This window comes from Ixodes scapularis, unplaced genomic scaffold (assembly GCF_016920785.2).
Source record: "Ixodes scapularis isolate PalLabHiFi unplaced genomic scaffold, ASM1692078v2 PGA_scaffold2__306_contigs__length_199485367, whole genome shotgun sequence".
In the NCBI taxonomy this organism is placed as follows: Eukaryota; Metazoa; Arthropoda; class Arachnida; order Ixodida; family Ixodidae; genus Ixodes; species Ixodes scapularis.
The window spans coordinates 25129412-25149744 of record NW_024609857.1 but is presented as its reverse complement, the minus strand read 5'-3'; the positions used below and the strand labels follow the sequence as shown (position 1 = coordinate 25149744).

At 45.9% G+C, this 20333-nt stretch overlaps 1 protein-coding gene across 1 annotated transcript in view; it reads right to left on the bottom strand.

The window, feature by feature from the left end:
* LOC8031411 (Down syndrome cell adhesion molecule-like protein 1 homolog) overlaps positions 1 to 20333 on the bottom strand; it is a 136470-nt gene that overhangs the window by 89857 nt on the left and 26280 nt on the right. The gene's annotated exons all lie outside the window — the stretch shown is intronic.

The following is a 20333-nucleotide window of genomic DNA, read 5'->3' as shown; positions in this document are numbered from 1 at the left end:
ATCTTTTTGAATACTCGATCCCGACGACCTCGCTTTAAAGTACGATTCGAAGCGGCCGCGCGAGCTTCCGATACCTATACATATATTTTTTTTTTTTTATTGCGAGACTGACGAAAACAAAACACACCTATTCATTCATGCGTATCTTTACTGGAGTTGTTTTGTCTTCGTTTTGTTTGCTGATAACGCGACGCGTTGGAAAGTGCATCGATTTTCTTTTGTATTCATCTGTACGTTTACACTCCTGTAGCCGCCCCAAAAGGGGCTAACAGCATCGATAAATAAATAAATAAATAATAAGCCAGATAACAAAATATTTCTACTAAAATACAGATATAGCACCTCCTAAAACTCATCGATGTTAATTAAGCATCTTCTGAAACGGCATAACATCTCGCCCCTTCCTTCATTCTTTTTTTTTTTTTTTTTACTTCTTTCCTTTCTGTCTCAGTGTTGGCGCTTTATCTGGTTGGCAACAGATGGCGTCACAATGCCCTCACCGAGTTGACACCGAGCGTGGCCAGATGACGAGCATCGTGTGTTTGTGCTGCGAGTCACCCGTCACCACGGAAGGACGGCTTTTGCCCATTTGCGAACACGAGAGGTCGTTTCGCGCATCCCCAGCCTCCGCCGCAATAAACAAGTATAAATAAAATAATCGGTAAATGAGTAATTGGACTCGACGAATTGGAGCGTGTTGGTAAGTTAACGGGAATATAAAAGAAGGCTACTGGCTTTTATCCGAGTGACTGGAACTGTATCGTATATCCGGTTCGTATTATTTCAGTTCGTTTCTTTTTGTGAACGGCCTTAAAGTGGCACTCTCCCGATTTCTTTGATCGAGCGCGTCGTAATTCGGCGGTGTCGTGTGAGCCGGACGGAAGTATGAAAGGAACCCGCCCCGTAACGAAGGAAAACGAGCCCCTGTCCTTAGGGATCCGAGGTCGATTTTCGTGTGTCCTTTTTTTATTGCTTTGTGTGTGTGTGTGTGTGTTTGGGGAGAAAGGGGGGCACTAGCCTTGGTTATTGTCTTTAAAGGGAAGAAAAAAGTAACGAAGGAATTATTTGAAGAGCCGACACTCAATTATATTACATAAAATCAGTAGCACCCTAAATCGTTAGCACGATTCAGAGTGATATCGGAAGCAACCAATTTGTCTTAATAACCGATGAAGTATTCAAATGGTAAACCTAGCCCCTGGGGATCGAGCGTTCACGCGTGCACTGGGTGCGCGCGTGTGCACGTATACTGTTTGTTGGTTAATTTATTTAGGCACATTGATGTCCCTTTCCGGTAGTATAGAAGTTGTGTATGGATAGTGAAAACTACTGTAGTGAAAACCGAAAGGACTTACAAACGACAGTGATCGAGGGTGATTCCACGTCAATTCATGCAATGATGGTCCGGGTCATATTTTAGATATTTTTGTTAAAAATATATATGAAGGCCATGTTTTTGGGAGGAACATTCAGCTAGATATGAACGCCGTAACAATTTTTTTCGCTGAGATATAAAATAAAGAAGCTTGAGGCGTGGAAATTGAGAAGATTTCACAATGCTACTTTGCACAGTCGTCATTTCCTTGTCGAACCTTTCACGGCACCATAACTTTTTTAATAGGTTTTACAAAGGTTATACAACACATACATAAAAAATTAAAAATATCCATAAAATATTTCAATGCAAACAAAAATATCAAACATGGCACAAAAACGCGTTTTAGAGACATATTCACAATTTTTTTGCAAATAAACCATCTTTCATAATACTTCACAAAACATATCAAAATGCGCATATTTAAATATTCTTTACGAATATATAAAGATAATATGCCCACCCTTAAACATATTTTTGTTATCAACGCGGAAATTCGGCTGATTTCTCAAAATGTGGCAAGATTGGGCGTCGATATTTAAAAACCTCCATCTTTTATTTTCTTTAAACTCCCCTTGGCACTTTGCAGTGACTTGAACTAACCAGTGATGGTAAAAGATTGAGTAACATATGACCTCCAAGCGGGAAAAGCTACGACAAACCTTCACTCGGAGCGAGCCAACGTCTTCGTCATAGCGGCTTTGCCGCACAGCACTAAACGTTTTGAGCGTTAGTTATGGCATGTATTTTATATTATTAAACTTCTTTTTTTCATAAGGGCTGAGTATTAGTGACGCGAAAATGGACTTTGAGCTGGAATACCATTAATTAGCTTACAATTCACAGGAACAAAACGGCCCCACTGTGCGAATTCGCTAACTATGCATAGATAAGCTTAAAACTCTCAGTTATGCGAGTGGCCATGTATACATCCGGCCTCTCGGCATATGATGACTTCCACAGATGAGAAGCCTGGATTCCTCTCACAGGTTTTATGGTGGTCCACTCTGCTTGCTTTACCGCACGAAACTCTCGAACCCGTTCCACAGACAGGTGGAACATGCAGACATTTGTTACTTTTTTACGTAGCACTTCCACAAAGTCTTTAGCGGTGGCAATCGTTGAGTTGAGCGAAGATCTCAACTTGGTGAGCGTTGGTTCTTCCACCTACTTCATCACAAGCGCTTTCTCCGTGTCCAGTGGCTGAAAAGATCCCTATTGCCGAAGAGTGCGGCTTCCGAGGCAATTCGTGGAATTGGAAGCGATTCTTGAAATGCGCCGCCGCTCCGTCTGATACAAAAATTAGTTCAGAAAAGACTGGGAAATGAACATTAACATACTCTTTTATGGCCTATGTGGCTAGAAGAGCGTGAGCTGTGTCATGTGTCGTGTACCATCGGTGACAACGGCAAAGCTTTGCGTGCCTTGCGTGGACGTAACCACACTGGTGGAGAGAGACACTTGAGTTTTTTTTCAATGAAAACTCTGCACTTCGGTTGGAAAGAGTACTGTCCATTTTTCCGCAAAATCGAAGTGGAACATCACTGCCTTGGGTGGTAAGGCGGTTTTTGTGTCATGTATCAGGCTTCGTTCAAGGTCAAGGATGTAAGAATGCCTTATATACTTTTCGCTCTCCTATTGCCGCAGGAAGGCAGAGGTGTCCATAACCTTTTTGACGAGTTCGCGAGCGTCCCATAACGCGAAACAGATCTCTTCATCTTCGTCGAGATGAAGCGACTGCAGCGAGATGCTCTGCATTTTTGGGCACTTTTCGCAACGGCGCAGAAAGCAATCGTTCTGTGGAGCGCAGAAGAGGTATAGATGCGCTTGAGGTCGTCTTCAGTAAATGTCTTCTTTGGGGCATTTGTTATTGCCGTTAAAAGCAACTGAAAATTGACGCAATATATGCATGCGCACACCTCGTTCTCGGGACTTTTTTAAAGGGAATAAAATTTGGAGATGCCTAGTTCGGGATGGGGATGGTCCTTCCTAAACAGCTGGTAAGCTTCCTTAATAGAGCGGGTCATAAACCGTTTTACGACTTTGAACATGTCGTTGATCATGGCTTTGACGACGTCCTTTTTGTCGGGGCTTTGAACAGAGCATGCGAGGTCGTCGCGTGTGTAGTACTCAATTGCAACCCCCACGTCTTCGGCATTCGCCTTTTTCCCCATGTAGGGATCAGGGGTTGCCCAAACACCACCTTTGCGCTTCAGTTTTCATGTTTGATCAATCATGTAGGCAGTCACACCCGACACCAAACGAAATATTGTTCTCTTCAGGATGATTGGTGGCAGAAGCACGTACAATCGCTTGCGTTCCTGGTGGGAACTACATGCCTTCAGCACTTCGCAAAACGCGTCAAACCACTCTGCGCAGTGCTCACAACTGTCTTCGAGTTCGAGAGTTTCGTGCGGTGAAGCAAGCAAAGTGGACCACCGTAAGACCTGTCAAAGGAATCCAGGAAACTCATCTGTGAAAGTCATCATATGTCGAGAGGCCAGATGTATACATGGCCATTCGCGCAACTGAGAGTTTTAAGCTTATGTATGGTGCATAGGTAGCGAATTTGCAGAGTGGGGCCGTTTTATTCCTGTGAATTGTAAGCTAATTAATGGTATTCCAGCTCAAAGTTCCTTTTCACGTCACTAATACTCACCGCGTATAAAAAAAAAATTTTAATAATATAAAATACATGCCATAACTAACGCCCAAACGTTTGGTGCTGTGCGGCAAAGCCGCTATGACGAAGACGTCGGCTCGCTCCGAGTGAAGGTTTGTCGTAGCTTTTCCCGCTTGGATGTCATATGTTACTCAATCTTTTGCCATCACAGGTTAGTTCAAGTCACTGCAAAGTGCCAAGGGGAGTTTAAAGAAAATAAAAGATGGAGTTTTTTAAATATCGACGCCCAATCTTGCCACATTTTGAGAAATCAGCCGAATTTCCGCGTTGATAACAAAAATATGTTTAAGGGTGGGCATATTATCTTTATATATTCGTAAAGAATATTTAAATACGCGCATTTTGATATGTTTTGTGAAGTATTATGAAAGATGGTTTATTTGCAAAAAAATTGTGAATATGTCTCTAAAACGCGTTTTTGTGCCATGTTTGATATTTTTGTTTGCATTGAAATATTTTATGGATATTTTTAATTTTTTATGTATGTGTTGTATAGCCTTTGTAAAACCTATTAAAAAAGTTATGGTGCCGTGAAAGGTTCGATAAGGAAATGACGACTGTGCAAAGTAGCATTGTGAAATCTTCTCAATTTCCACGCCTCAAGCTTCTCTATTTGATATCTCAGCGAAAAAAATTGTTACGGCGTTCATATCTAGCTGAATGTTCCTCCCAAGAACATGGCTTTCATATATATTTTTAACAAAAATATCTAAAATATGACCTGGACCATCATTGCATGAACTGACGTGGAATCACCCTCGAGGTACATAGAAGTGAAGTGTCAAGTAACGCCAAAGATAAAGACTGGGACACGTCGGCGAATATTATGGCTGAAATTTGCATCATATAAAGCACAGCAGTAAATCTTTATTACGCATGTGCGTCTATGCTAACGTGATTGTGACTAAGAAAGAGAGAGAGGGGGAGATAGAGAATAAGGCAAGGTGAGTGCGTGCTCATGCAGGTGTTATAGATGTTCGTGGTGGCTTTTGGGGACGAGATCGAACAGTCACACCTCTGCCGGCACTCTTCAGCTGCGGGGAGAACTAACCGTATTTTCTTGTTAGTTTTTGATCCCCGAAATCAAAGATGACAATTCGAAGGACGCACCTCGCGCTGCTAAAGCACTGGTCAGAGCGAAGCGCTCGTGTCCAGACCGCTAGGCGAGGTTCAATTTCTTTGTTATGCTCTGTGAGTAAACACCAGGATGTGGGGACAGCAAGCTCGAGAAAGCGCCCCTATCCTTCGATCTCCTGCCCAGTAGCTTCCAACCCACGCCTCCTAAATGGCAAGGCCGTATAATTTTGAGTTTTCTACGTCATCTGCAAAAGGCCAACATGGGTAACAGATTGCACACGAATCACAGCCAAACACAGACGCAGCACATGTGTACAATCTGTTATCCGCGTTGGCCTTCTTTACGTGACGTAGAAAAGTCAACACTATGGCCTTGCCCCAACAGTCATGCAGTTTCAGATGTGAAGAGGCATTTACCTCTTTTGGCGCACTGAAATTGATTCAAACATGATGCCGATCTCCCTTTCTCACAGGCTGAACTAATCAAATAAAAATCAACGATTTCTGCTCGGAGTGCATCGCGGTGTTGTACTCCCCCTTTGAATTCCAAGAGTGCATCTGCTGCAGGTGGCGTTAGCGCTCGAAGAATGTGCATTAGTCGAAGACACCTTTACAGCCGCGGGGTCACGCCTATACCTGGTCTTTAGAGGTGATGGAACCAACATGGCGGCTTCATCTTCGTCGTCCTGCATCTCTTTCGCCACATGCAAGCGAGTCTAGAACCATCCCGCGACCGACTGGGCGCTCATTTAGCTTCCGGCGCTCGTTCATTTCAATTAGGCCGTCTCCTTGGAACACTCTCTGTTTACGTTTTGGGTTTGCGCGGCGGGACGCGACGCGGGACATCTTGCGAACACGCTTGCTATTCGATCCGTCGACGCACGCCCCAGCGACTCGACAGAGTCGACACGCTGATGAGAACGTCCTTGACTGCTCGGGTGGGGAGAAGGGGGCGGCAAAAAGATGGAGGCAGAGCAAACGGCGTCGGTAGCGGTGCAGACGCAGACGCCATACGGGTTTGCCGCGACGAGTCGAGAAAGGTCTATTTGCTCTTCCAGACTCGCGTACACTCCACCGCGACACTGTTAGCACCAGTGTTGTACGGAACGGCGTTCCAAGGAACGACTGCGTTCTTAAAACGCGTTCCTTTTGGGAGGAACGAAGGAACGCCGCCGTCCCATCTTGCATCCATGGAACCGGAACGGGAACTAGCGTTACGTTTTCGAAGGAACGGCAGGAGGAACGGTTTTCTTCTTTTTGTCTCTTTATCTGCGATTTCCCCGAATTTAGCACGCATTTAGGGTTTCTATTATGGACTACTTCAACCTCCGACTTCGGGTAATGGAGAAGTGTCCGAGAGGTAGTCGACAAGAACAGACCGGAACAAATGGGATCGTGACGACTCGACACGCAGTTCGATAAAAATATTTTCACTTTTTTTTTTTTTATCGTTGGATTATGCAGCACAATATGGTATTAAAATACGCAAATGTGACGTTACTGTAACGGCACCTTCTAATCTTAGCCATGTAAAGGGAACGCGTTCCCTTCAAACCCTGGAACTCGTAAACGGGAACTTGTTCTAAAATTGAGAAGGAGCGAGGAAACGAGCTTTCGTTCCTGTTTTGAAGGAACCTGTACAGCACGAACACGACGTCTGCAATCTTTTTTTTTTTTTTTCGTATTTTACTTTTGCTGGCTGTTGGCACCAAAACTGACCCGTTAAGACTGGCGGTGCTCGAAATTAACACTCTGCACCACACTAACATGTAGTTTTAATGACATCTTTTAAATTCCCAGAAAAAAAAGCTGTCGGCTGTTTGTTTACGTCAAAAGTGTCACGCTATGTAATTCAAAAACACTACCAGATTTAAACACGAACACGTGATCAGTGTTTCATAATCATGCAGGGTACTGACGAACACAAGTCGATGCATCGAACGAGCGAATATTCGCCGAATAAGTATGTGTAGTAACGGTTGTACAGCCGAGAGAAAAAACAACAACAAATAAACGAGAAACCGGTGTCAGTTTGTTTTGACTATGTCGCTTTCTGCACACTCTAAAAGGATAGAGTGTATACTGTAAACCTCTCAAGGATGTCGGACGAAAGTAAGTGGAGGGGGGCCACTAATTAAGACCCTGCTTGTTTTTGAAAATGGATCGCGTACGCGTTTTATACGGACAGGCACTGTCATTCAGGCGTCCCCACCCCGTGACCGGGCTCGCAGTGCCTTCGGTGATGCTCCAGTACCGCGTATACGCTCGGGGAATATTATATGACGCCATTACCGGTGGCGACCTTGAGCACATTCTCAGTGCGATCGCAGTGTCGTGACTTTGAACGTAGAATAGAGTGAAAGTAGTGACGGGAGACGAATGGCTATGTCGCCAGAATGTCTTACGGCAACGGCCTTCACCGGCGAGGTTCTGGAGCTGATTCCCGCGTGTGCTTCATGTAGGGTCGAGTCGTGACACACGTCACGCCACAATGTAATGTGACGTCATACTGTGACGGGAAAAAATGCTTGCGCGCAGGATGATCGTGTGTAGTCTGTGTGCAAGAGAGCGCGCAGCGCCTCGGCAGTTTGTTCGCAGGACACGTCAAAGGACCCGCATTTTTTTTTTCTTTCCTGCGTGTAGAGTAGAAACCTTTCAGTCCGGTCGTCGACATCCGGATCCGAGCCGCATCTGCGACTGCTTTCGACAAGGGGGCAGTGGGCTTGTTTCCCACCAGACGTTCTGATTAAGCGTTTCAACGGGGAGTCGTTCTCTCCCTTTTTCCCAATTAAGGAGATCTCCCAACTCTTTCAATAATTTTTTTCCCATTAATCTCCCGTACGGAGGTGTAGCCCGCGTAGAAAAGCAAACATACAGTACTAATCCTAGTGTATAAAGAAAAGAAGCAAAAAGGAATCTGGAACCGAATGGGTCGAGATTAACAGCGAGGCAGGAGGCAGGCACGCAACGGCGCATGACCTCTTTCTGCGTGTCTAACCACGCGCCGCCGGGGTTTAGACTGCCAGGCCTTTGTCGATTTTAGTTGCTGAATTCTTTTATTTTCACTTTCTCGGACGTCTTTTTTCAATTTGCTTTTTATTATTTTTGGTTAGAGGACGGGGATGATAGGTTAGGCCGTTAGTAATATAAGGGAGGGCATTGTGCTGCTAGGGAAACTGGTGCCCCCTTCATCATTCGGTGCAGTGTAGCGTGCGGTGGACGTGGCTCGCAACGTCGCGGGAAAATCGTTCAAGCAGCCAAGATTGGAACCGAAGCACGTCCGGCCCCGTTTGGGTAGAGCGGTGGCGGCACGGCGAAAGCGAATTTAATCCGACGGGATAGGCATCATTTTAAAATTAAAAAAAAAAAAAGCTTGCGGACGTCACACCTTTCTCCTCGGCCCTCGTTGTCGGAGGCTGTCTCCAATTTCGCCTGTCACGTTTTACCGTTACTATCCATGTTAGTGTAATTGCGTTTTGCTTCCCGAGTGATTTCTTCTAACCCTGACAGATCAACACGGACTCATCCACGCACACGTTCCTTCTTGTTTACAAGCGCGCCTTACGTACTCCCACAAGTCATGGAATTCACAGCACACGTATATCTACGAACTCGTACACATAGGCGTTCAGACTCGCACACAGATATACACTAAATCCCGCACGAAGATACGCATATGTACATACACGCTCACTCACAGTGTCACACACACGCACACGAAGCCATGCGGACGTATAACGCATGCACGCAAGATCGCCCGCACGTCAGTGGATTATAGGTTTCTGGATGCCGTCCTGTCGTGGAGTTCGAGCTCGGGCTTCGACGCTCGAATTTCGTAGTTCAGAACCGCACTGCATTCGGGATGTTTCACTTCAAGCAAAACCCGAGACTAATGATAGCACTCGGTAGGAGGCTGAGCTGAGAACCATACAAAAATACCGGTAAAAAGAAGGTAAAACAAATGCACTTAACGAGCGCATTAAATTGATCAGTCAAAGGGGCCGTAAATTGTTGGTCAGCACACACTCGCGGCGGTACAACGCCACAAGCTCAAGCGATGTGTAAGAAGTAAAAAAAAGAAAAAAAGATACTATTTGGTGTTGCGAACACTATACGAAAACGGACTCAGAACGACCGGAAAAATTGAGTTGAAAGTAAACAAGACTGAATCTTATGGAGAAGTTTAGTGGTTAGTGTGCCTAAATCTGAAAGTGTTCCCAACTGCTCAATCGGCGCTACGTGGGTGAGAGGAAGAGACGAAAAAGTCGATCGTCTGCGATCATCATCAAGCTTTGCTCAGCCCCTCCGCTTACTGTTCATGGTTTGAGTTGATCCCTCTCTCAAATCTAGACTCTCTAAAGAACGTGATTGATTGTCGCGCCACCAATGACGGGCCAGGGACCCTTTCCAATGGGAAAACAAACTTGATATACACGCTGTCAGAATGAACTAGATGAGAACGTCAGTTTCCGGTCGAGTTTGTTTGCAGAGGATATATTCACTCTAATTGCACGACTACATTACCATTGATTAAGCCGTGTTGTGCTTTCAAACCTGGCGTCATTAGTGTTGCTATGTGTGCATGATGTCTGGTTGGATAAACGCCGAAAAATATAATTAAGAAACGACGCCACTGCGGTGTTAGGCTACACTTTTATTCTCTAAGTTCAGGATCAGGCGAGATCACAGAAAGCAGAAAGCAGTGAGAGCCACGCAAACGCAATACAGTTGATAATAGGGGGTTTTCGTAGATTGTTTGCGCCGTCCCGCAAGGCCCTCCGCAACCCGCTACGATAGTGGGAACTCCATAGTCAAGGCTATCGGCGCGCAGGCGCAGTAGCAACTTCGTTGCGGAACGCTTAGCGGAGGGGGCAGCGCGGTCTACGAAAACTCCCTGTTGTATCATTTTCTAGCGTTGTTTCAGCCTGTGCTATGCACCGAGAAACTGAGGCAGAGGAGGGGGCGAGAGCTCGCGCGGAAGTCAGTATGCCGAGCTCCAGTTTGAATGATTAACAAGGCAGACCTTAGGCTAGCTGCGTCTGTCTCCAATGCACTTGTCGAACGACTTAGAACGCGGAACACCGGCGTCCGGCGTCTGGCTCTCGTCCAACGCGTTCGGCGAGTGCAGTGGAGACAGAGGCAGCTAACTTGAGGTCTACCCACCAATCATTCGAACCAGAGCTCGGAGTTCTGACGTATCCGTAGTGTTAGCGAAGACAGGAAGATCGCGTTGAAGGTGAGCAATTGAAAGACGTCCCTATTGTTCGCCTTCAGTCGGTGACTACAGCAACGTGGGACGACGCCCATTAGGCCAGTGTTCACGAAAGCTTTGTTACTAGTATGTGAGTGTTGGAGATTAAGTTTTGGTCTGCCAACCCTGGCCCACATGACGGAGAAAAGAAAGCAAAACGTCGGAAGTTGAAACTGCTGAATGCAATGTGCGGGGATCCTCCAACCCCGAACTGCTACCACCCACCAAAGTCGAAACGTCTTCTCCGTGTCCATTAGATCCCCCGGAGGCAACAGTCCATTCAACATTGTGGCCACCGAACGGGACCGAGAGGGAATCGAGAACAGATCCCGACCCCGCGACCATGACTCACCGAAGCTGTAGGGCGCCATGCTTGTATAACTTTCCCTTCCCTTCTTTCACGTCCTCTTTCTCTCTGTCGAATACCCTCTTGATATTTTTTTTAGGAGTTTGTTGAGCTCCCCCGCATCCCTGCACCCTTTATCGATCCCGCATCCCCTCCCCCAGCAGCAAAGTAATACAGCGCACACGATGACTCATCGTTGTATAAGCCCCTTCCTCTCCTCTTCCACCCACCTTGTCCAGCCTGTTTCATTTCTTTTTACTTTCTTTCCAACCGTTTGTTATGATCGTGCGCTTGTTCGCTGGTACTGCCGGTGGTTGTTTTCATGGCCGCGTGTGTCGTCCTCTTTGCAACTCCCCTCTTTCTAGGCTTTGGAAAACAAACTTTCGGTCTTCGATTTCTGTAGCTCCAGCGTCTTTTCCTGCATTCTTTCTCCGCTTCTAACATTCGATGCATTATTGTGGTTCATTGAATACTTTCCCTTCTATTTTCCGTCTTTGCTCTTACAAAAGTCGGGGGTCTCAAAGATCTAGGACGGCTTTTTCCCTTCTAAAAGTTGGTCGTATTGTGTGTGTGTGTGTGGGCGTGTTTCTGTTGTTTTCGTGTTCATACACGCGCTGGTGTGTGTTTGTGTGCGTGCACATGTTTGTGTGTGTGTGTGTGTCAGCTCACGGCTGTGGTGTCTCGGCGGATCCTGACGGACGGTAGAGGATGGGACTTAGGAATGCGGAGTGCGACGCCGGAATGCTACGGTTGCCACGGCAACGGCCCTCCGGATTTGGACAATCTTGGCATGGAGCAGGGGAACGCGCTTTCGTAGATTATTTTCTTTTTCGGTTTCAAAATTTGTTTTTCGTTCTTGAGTCTCGAATCGACGAGTCGACTACTTTGTGTCGCTTCGTAAAGCAGGCATGTCACGCCCGTAAAAAAAAAAAAAGCTTTTTTTTTTTTTTTTTTTTTTCTTGTCCTTTACGGTGAGGTTTAGAATTGGGATCCGCAGTCGGAAATAGCTACACTTATATGCCGGGATCCCGATTGACTGGGGTGCCGATGACCAAAACGAAAATTGTTTCGTTAAATCGTAAAGTTGTCACAGGGTCCTTAGAACTTGAGGTCGTAATTTCGTAGTGATATTTCGATGTTACTTCGGTACCGCATAATAATGGTGGTGCATAAAAACTATCGTAGTATTAAAAAAAAAAATAGACAGCAGCATCTTTTTATAGCATGTCCACCGCAGCTGCTAATGAAAGGCCTCTAGCGAAATGCGTGATTCGAGTGACTTATTTTTTGATCCCAGAGATGCAATCTGCACCGCACGATAACGCACTGTGCCTGCTCAGGGCGCGATGCATTCAGGTCAGATGTCCCTCGTTATCTGCTCCAGTCCTTTCACTGGCAGCTGCGGTGTGCTCTTCGCGCGCTCTATAGAGAAACTAACGCTAGCGCACTGAAGCTTTATATAGTATAGCGGGCATGAAGTACACAGGGATGTTGGTTCACCAGTCGACGTTTTCATGCGAGCGCAGGCCTTGCTAAGTTTTGCCAGCGTTCACAGAAAAAAAAAAAAATTTGTGCATCGTTTTAAACATGGAATGCTCTGCACCTCTAAAACAAACAACATCCCTGTTTTTCGTGGTAGATATGCGAATGTAGACCGCATATCGGAAATGCAAAAAAATATTTTCAGAAACTTATTCAAATACAAATTCAAAATACGTCGACAAAAGTGTGACAAAAATAATTCCTGGAGAAGGGGAACAAGAGGGAAAAAGGACAAACATAAATCTCCAAACACAGCTATGTGACTGGTGAGCGACCGAAAAAATCCGCCTGGTCGCTTGCGACTTTGCATTTAATTGCATTATAATGACAAAATTGTATTTAATTAGAAATTCAATTACACTTCTTAGAAAAGTATTTAAATGCAAATGCAAGACCGTACCCGAGTAAAGGGTAGAGTTATATAACACTGAGTCTTTCGCAAGCCTTCTTTATCTCTCTCTTTCTATTAAAACTAATGGTGGAGTTCTAAAGTAAAACTTGTTTGCGATAACTTGGTAAGCTGGTACAAAAACAGGAAAAAACAAGGCATTCAACGTAAAAATTTTGAAGTCTGTGTTGAAATAAACGATTAAAAGCAGTGTGTCGAACCGAAAAAAATACGGGTTCGGTTACGGTTCAGGTTCAGGTAAATTAATTTTGTTCCGGTTCAGTTCTGGTTCGATTAATTCGATCCGCGAACCGGTTCGGGGCGCTGAACCGGTTCGCGAACCGGTTCGGAAATTATAAATGACAAATTGCAACATCAAAATAAATTGCAAATAAAACATCTGAAATCAGCACATACGAAACGGGATACATCGTAGTGTAAGGCTCAGGGATTTCTACCAGGAATGGTTTCTTTATGTGCACTCAAAGGTTACCACACCGACGTTTACGCATTCGGACTTTATCTAATTGGGTCCGACGCATTAGCTGTAAAATCCGCGACCTCCTTACAAACCCACTTACAAGTAGAACTCGCTAACTATCTCGCCACCTCGGCGTGTAAGCAATTGAAGGAACAGTGGGGAGAAAATACAGCTTTCTTTATTTGAACTAGCCTTCGGTAACTCTAATTACGCCCTTAAAGAAGTTTTCATTAAACAAGATACGGAATACGAAAAACACGTCACCGAACGCAGCGCCAGAAGGACGTAATAGGATAAATATTAAAATAGAAGAGTTCGCTGTGTCACAAATATGTTAGCTTCTAAGTGCCTATACGAAACCGGATGCATTATTATCAAACTCCACAGCCTTTTCTTTTCTCATTCCGATGGAAGCAAGCTTCAAGAACTCGCGCGTTCTAGAAACGTGTTATGAAATGAGCACACAGCAGCATTTAGGATTTACGAGATTGTAGGAAAATAAAATCCCGTGACGCGATTTTTTTTTTTTTTTTTTTGAACAGCCTTCCAATTCTCTTTCTTCCGTGCAAGCCGCGACCACCGCAATACTGGTTCCTATGTCAAGATTCATGGATGCAGCGTTTATATTCCTAAGACTGAGTGAGAAGACAAATATGAAAGCGAGGTGTGTGCCAGTAGACGGCACTTAAAAAACAAATGGCATTGATAGCACATTCATTGTCAACAGCGCGTGGCCGAACCGTTTTGATATGAGCCGATAACCGTTATTTTTTTCCGGTTCAGTTCCGGTTCGGGTTCATCGCGATAACAATATAACGGTTCGGGTTCGGGTTCAGTTCCGGAAAAAAATACCGGTTCGGTTCCGGTTTTCGGTTCGGTTCCGGTTCGACACCCTGATTGAAAGGACACACACTGAAATGCAATGCGAACGTTTTTGACGTCCTGACACTCGAACAAATATGTGTTTTTTTTTTTGTACATTTCCCTATAAGAAAAATAATAATATGAATGATAAATACGGAGGGAAGCGAGCGCCACCTTTCTCGAACGTGATGGTCTACACAGACGCTCGCTCGGCATCCGCGGGTGAATATCACCAGACGTGCCAGGCCCGAGTCGCGTCGTACCAACGATGCTTCGCAATGCGGGCTGTCACATTTCCGCGGAAACGATCGGGGCAGAGACGGGGGATACGCGGGAGCATCTTCACGTCGGCGATCGCTTTGGTCTCCCCGGACTGTTTCCCCCGTCGAGCATCAGCGAGGAGGAGAAGGAATGGCACGTCGCATATGGGCCCCATGATCGCCGTGTTTCTGTCATGTTTCGCCTGCTGCGCTTATTCTCTTCCGAGATGTGATCGGTGAGACGCGATCGGTAGAATGAAGATCGAAGACTGTGTAATTAACTTGGTTTGGGACACATAGCAATAACTAGAAACACAGAAGCGAGGTAAAAAAAAAAAAATGTCTAGAGCGAGTTGCAGAGGCGTGGAAAGTGCTCGGGAGATGGGGGCGTAGGGAGATTTCCCTTCCTCTCTATCGAATTGTTTATTGGAACTTTTTTAAATCTTGGCAAGGGGAGGGGGGATTGCTCTCCCCCTTCTCTCTCTCTCTCACTCACACACACACGCACACACACGCACACACACACACACACATATACATATATATATATATATATATACATAGAGAGAGATAGAGAGAGAGAGAGAGAGAAATACAGAATGAATGAATGAAAACACTTCCCCTGGCGCGATGCTCGCATTTCAGCTAGCTCCAGAGGCGCCAAGATGGCGACAGGCAACACATCTCTGATCTCGATTGGTACCCCCCAAGCCAAGAGACGTTGGGAGTATGGCATTCTGTGAACCCGCGGAGGCCCAGATTCGCACCGACGACGCGGCAAAAGAGGAACAACAAATCCAAAAGGAAATCAAAGTGGGTGACGAGGACGAAGGGGTCGCCGAAATGAATGCCGCATCCGAAGAAAGAGAGAGAGAGAGTTGGACGGACATGGCCGTTCCGCCAGCGGTATCCCCAAAATCGATGGGCGGCCCCGGAGGATGGAAAGGTCAAGGGTCGCATCCCCGTGGTCCGGTGGGAGAAGAGAAAGAGGACGTACCCTTCCAATTACAGTCGACTTCGCTTATGTTCGAAAGTGGGACGCTGGTATACACTAGGGTATACGGCTCCTCAGAAGGCTAGAAGGTTTTAGCATGCATTCGTGTTAACTTCATTGGAGGATGACTATATATTGCCGTACAGAGCGTGCGAGCCGTATATATTCACTTATACCGGCATTCTCACTAAATCTGGTGGCTAATCTTATTTTGGAGGTATATTTTCGTGGCAGTGAAAGATCAAGATGCGTGGAGACCGGGATGTAGATAACCTCCAATCGATCCGGTGATTTCCTTCGCGACGCGTTTTAACCTTTACCGTCGCAGTACGAGGCGGTGTGTCAAACAGACACCGCCTCGTGTTTCTGACGTCATGTCAAGGAGTCGTCGCTGGCTGCATAGACACTTTCCAATGATCACTTCATGCGTGTCGCCATCTTCATCTACTGGGCTGTGGAAAGCGTTCTGAGCATGCGCAGTAGCTCTCTTCTGCCGAATATTGAACGCCTCGCATGCGTCCAAAACTCAGTGACTTGGCGTTCCTCGGCAGTGTGATATCATATAAGCGATGGAAATGTGTATAAAACGCGGAAAACAAAAACGCTTAGCACTTCAAAAAGAAAAAAAAAAAAAGTCCTCGCGCATGCGAATTGCACACAGCTATTGTGGACAAGCGTGTTTCTGTAGAAACACTGAGCCAGTGCATACAAAGAAACGAAAGGATTTTCATTAGTAGTGTGTTGGTCGACGGCCTATTCCGTCTTGTTTACCAACAAACACAAGCACAAAAAAAAAAAAAGAAAGGAGGGTCAAAATAGGCTCGGTTTTCTAATACGACCCGAACAACCGGGATTCGTGCCCGAGGTCCATCAGCGGCTGCGTGTATACGGGTCCCGTTTCTGCAAATGTCTTTCCCGCGATGGCGACGACACACACTTTCTGCATGCGCTCCTACTAATGCATGTTGTACAATCGTTTCGGCTCGCGATGACGCCCACAACGCCGGCGGCACTGGCCAGCGACGCTGTATGCGAATAGGGTCTCGCGTACAGGCTGACTAAACGGGTTTTACGTGTTACGACTCTAGCCGATAGAATTCTCTTTCACACAGTTGGGCTGGACTCCCTCCCCCTCCCCCCCCCCCCCCCCCCCCAATTCCCCCACCCCTTTCCGCTGCGCGTAGTAGAGAGAGTAGGAACAGCGTATTAGCACATAGTAATAGTAGGCATGGAGGCATTGCGTAAAACAAGCAAGCGATGCTCCTGAAGAAGAGGTGTACGGGTGGAGAAGAGAAGTCGTTTATACATTCACAATTCCTTCGGTGTCGCATTGCACATCGTTCCGAGAGCAATCGCTGCTTCTTAAAAATCAAGTGATATCGCACTTACATTGCCTTTGACGGAATGTCTAAACCAGGCAATTCCTTGCCGTAACAAAATACAGAGAAAAAAAAACAAAAAAAAAAAAACGGGCGGTTCATTCTGCTGTGATTAAGCTCCGCGTGCAGTTTAAGTAAGTGTAATTTGGACGCGTATACAGGAACCCCGAGCAGTGTATTGTTTTTCCGCGTTGCTAGGAACATTGCTAACACAGCTCCGCGCTAAGTAATCGAATGTAAGGGAGGGAAACCTTCCGTCTGTGGCTGCTTGTACGATCGTTTCGCCGCACACAGCGCCTCGTGTGTATACGCATTGTTTGGGTGGCAGCAGCCAAGAACGATCGCTGATTGAACCGGCTCTGTTTCCTGCTTCGGGTTCGTCAATTATTCCGGTTCCGGGAAGCAGTGTTGTCTGGGGGTTGGTCGACGATCGAACCGACAGCAGCGTTAGACACCCGCTGCCGATTGGATACGAACCGAGCAAGCGTCAATACCGAATATCTTAGCAACGGAAAGGGGTGATTGCATTCATGGCACGATATTGAAGGCGTGGCAAACCGGGAGGCTCCGAGTCGCTCACCAATCGGTGTCAATAGAAGAGAGTTTTATAGTAGATCGTTCCGTTAACTCTGACAACGATACCTTGCAGGAATAGGCAGTATGTCAGATACGAGTATTTGAAACAGGTATTTAAAATACTTTGAGTATTCTGTATTTAATTACACATTAGGGAATGCATTCGTCAATTGTATTGAAATACTTAAAATTGAGTATTTGAAATACAGCCCAAAATACAATTTTGGGCGTTGCTCTTCGCAATCAAATGTGATAGTTGGGCACTGTTCGCGAAGTGTATCGTGGGCAAAGAGCATGCAACTTGCTTCGCATTGTGCAGAATACAGTAAATAAACTTTCAAGAAGAAGAGTACAACAAGGAGTTAATGGTACGAGTACAATTATTGCCCTTTTTTGGTTGGGTGGTTTAATTTTTTAACACGTCGTATTGACGACATGGTGTTTGAAAGGGCTTTGATGCACCAGCTCAGCCTTTTAAATTGATCTTACACTGAATACTTTGCTTTTCCTTATGTTGAATCCGCATGTGAAATTATGACAAGGAGGTGTTATCTTGAGAGCTGCAACAGTATTTCTGAGCACTTGATTTTTAGTATATAAAAACTCAAGAGGCTCTTTATTTAGGCATAGCAATTTTTACCTTGTTTATATTCAAGTGAGATGTTAGTCTTTGAAAACAAAATGTATGTGAAAAAAAAATTGAAGATGATCAAACAAGCACGTTGTATGTGTGTCTTACATTTGAATTTGCAATTAACTACATTTGCGTGGAAGGTTTTTATATCTGTATTTAAATTCATTGTGGAACTATTTTGCCCATCCCTGATACCCGATGACTGTGTTTCCGTGTTTGAGGGTCTAGCTTTCTTCAAATTCGGGAAGGTTTTTCTCAGGATTTTTTACGTTTTACGGAATCAGTGTTTTTGTGTTGTTTCTTTTTCGGTGCCAGGCAGATCGGGGTTCATCGGGGCTAATGTTATAAAACAAATCTATAAACATTAGTTCGTATACGCCAAACGGGCTAAACTAATTCATTAATCTAATGAACGATAATAAAGGTCGTTGGTGCCTATAAACTACTGTAGCTTTAAACGAGTCTTTGTTTTTGTAAAGTCTGAGAGTCACTGATTAATAAACCCTGGCGCACGACTAGCGGCCACTGATAAAGGGAAGTTATTTTTAGTATGAAATCCACAGACTTGCAGCACATCATGCAAATTAAAAACTGGAGACACAGGGAATAAAAAAAAACGTGCATATAATTAATCCAGTGTCATGAGTATGCTATCAAAATCTTGACTTATTGAGCCAAACGAAGTGAATAATGACACTGAATATACCTATTGCACAACCGACTGACCGCCATTATCAGTGGAGAGAACTACAGAGAAGGCACAGTCGCTTCCATGCAATTCCTCGCGCCTGACTATCTTGCGAAGAGTCGTTTCACTGACGGCTATAAGCAAAACGTTCACATGAGTATAGTGACTCGAATCATGGAAATACGGCGGGCGTATATAACGTCCCAGTCGGTTCCACTTCCGCGTTCGATTACCTGCCCATTTCCGAAAAGCAAGTCGTGGGGGTTGCTCCCATCGCGTGGCTACGGCTTGGATTGGATATTAGCGGGTCGCCGGAATCCTTGGGTTCGGTTTCCGGTGCGCATAGATCGACACCGCCCTCTCCTCGTGATCGAGGTTCATCGAGTCGAAGAAACGATCGTTGCTGCAGGCGTTGCGTTCTGTATTGGCGCTTCGAGGAAAAAAAAAAAAGCGACCCGCAAACAGACATGCAAAGTGCTTCCTTTGTGCTGCTGGCGTGATCACCGGGTATATGCCGTTGGGCGTCGCGTGTAGCCGCGTCCGCAAAAGGTCGACCCAAATCGCGGGAGTGCATGGTTTGGCCCTCATGTGTCGAGCAGGGATCGATATCTTCAAGAGGTCACAAGTTTCCCCTCTTGGGACGAGCTTCGAGACAGGTTAATCTAACTCCCGAGTAAAGAAATTCGTAACGTATCGTTCGTTGCGACACTTTTCTTCCGTCGGACGCTTGAAGTTAGTGTGACTAGGCGTCAGAGAGTTTCCAACTGCTCGCTCGGGGTCAGGTGGTTACGTTTGCGATAAAAACTAGGAGGAGTACACGAAGCGTTGATCGTTCGCAAGCGTCTCGGCCCCCTCCGCCCGCTTTCTTTCCCGCTACGCGACAAGGCGACGCGTGCGCACTTGCAACCAATTGGTACAGGAGACGTCCGTGATTAAATTGCAGACGCTCTCTACACACGGTCTAAGTCGATACCCTTCTTAAATCTAGACTATGTCGTCCAGTCGCACGTCGCGATCCTGGTAGTTGGTCGGAAAAAAAGAAATGCTAGAAAAGTAGGCGAGCGTATACTAGAGTGGCCCTCGTAACGGCGTTCCATTTCGCGTCTGCTTTGATTTCCGTCGACTGTCGGGATGCGCAGCGATCTACAGCAGAACACGCGTCCGCCGCATTGCCCTCCGCTGCGGTCACACCGCCAGGATCGCGCCAGGCGTGAGCGTGCCACTTCTATGCAGAGAGCAAGTCGTCTGCTTCTTGCGCAGGGCTTCCGGTGACGTCAGAACGACGCCGAGTTCTCATTGGCTGGGATTGAAAGGATAGTGGGTAGACCTCAATGCTAGATGCCTCGAAGTCTAGCCACTATTTTTTTCTTTTCAATCAATCAGCCAATCAGAGCTCTTCGTTCTAACGTCACCGCAACTCCCGCGCAAGAAGCAGAGCAGACGACTTGCACTCCGCGTAACGTCGTCTGGTGGAAATCTAGAGACCACCAGTCGGGGACGCGTCCTAGGCAGTGGGCACCATAAGAGAGCCATCGATTCCGGTGCTCCTTGTTTTCGGCTGCTTTTTCTAGCAGCGTGTGCTTTTCTTCCTCGCAGAGGCTCGTCGGTACAAAGCCTTTGTTTTCTTGGGACGGTGCTCGGGACACGGACAAAGTGTTTTCGATCGACGCCACGGTGGCGGGGAGCAGGCACGAAAAGACGTAAGTTGCGATCGTGTGCGCGGCAAAAAAAAACTAAACAAAACGAAAATCAATATTTGAAAAAAAACAAAAAAACTGTACCATAGTAAAAATAA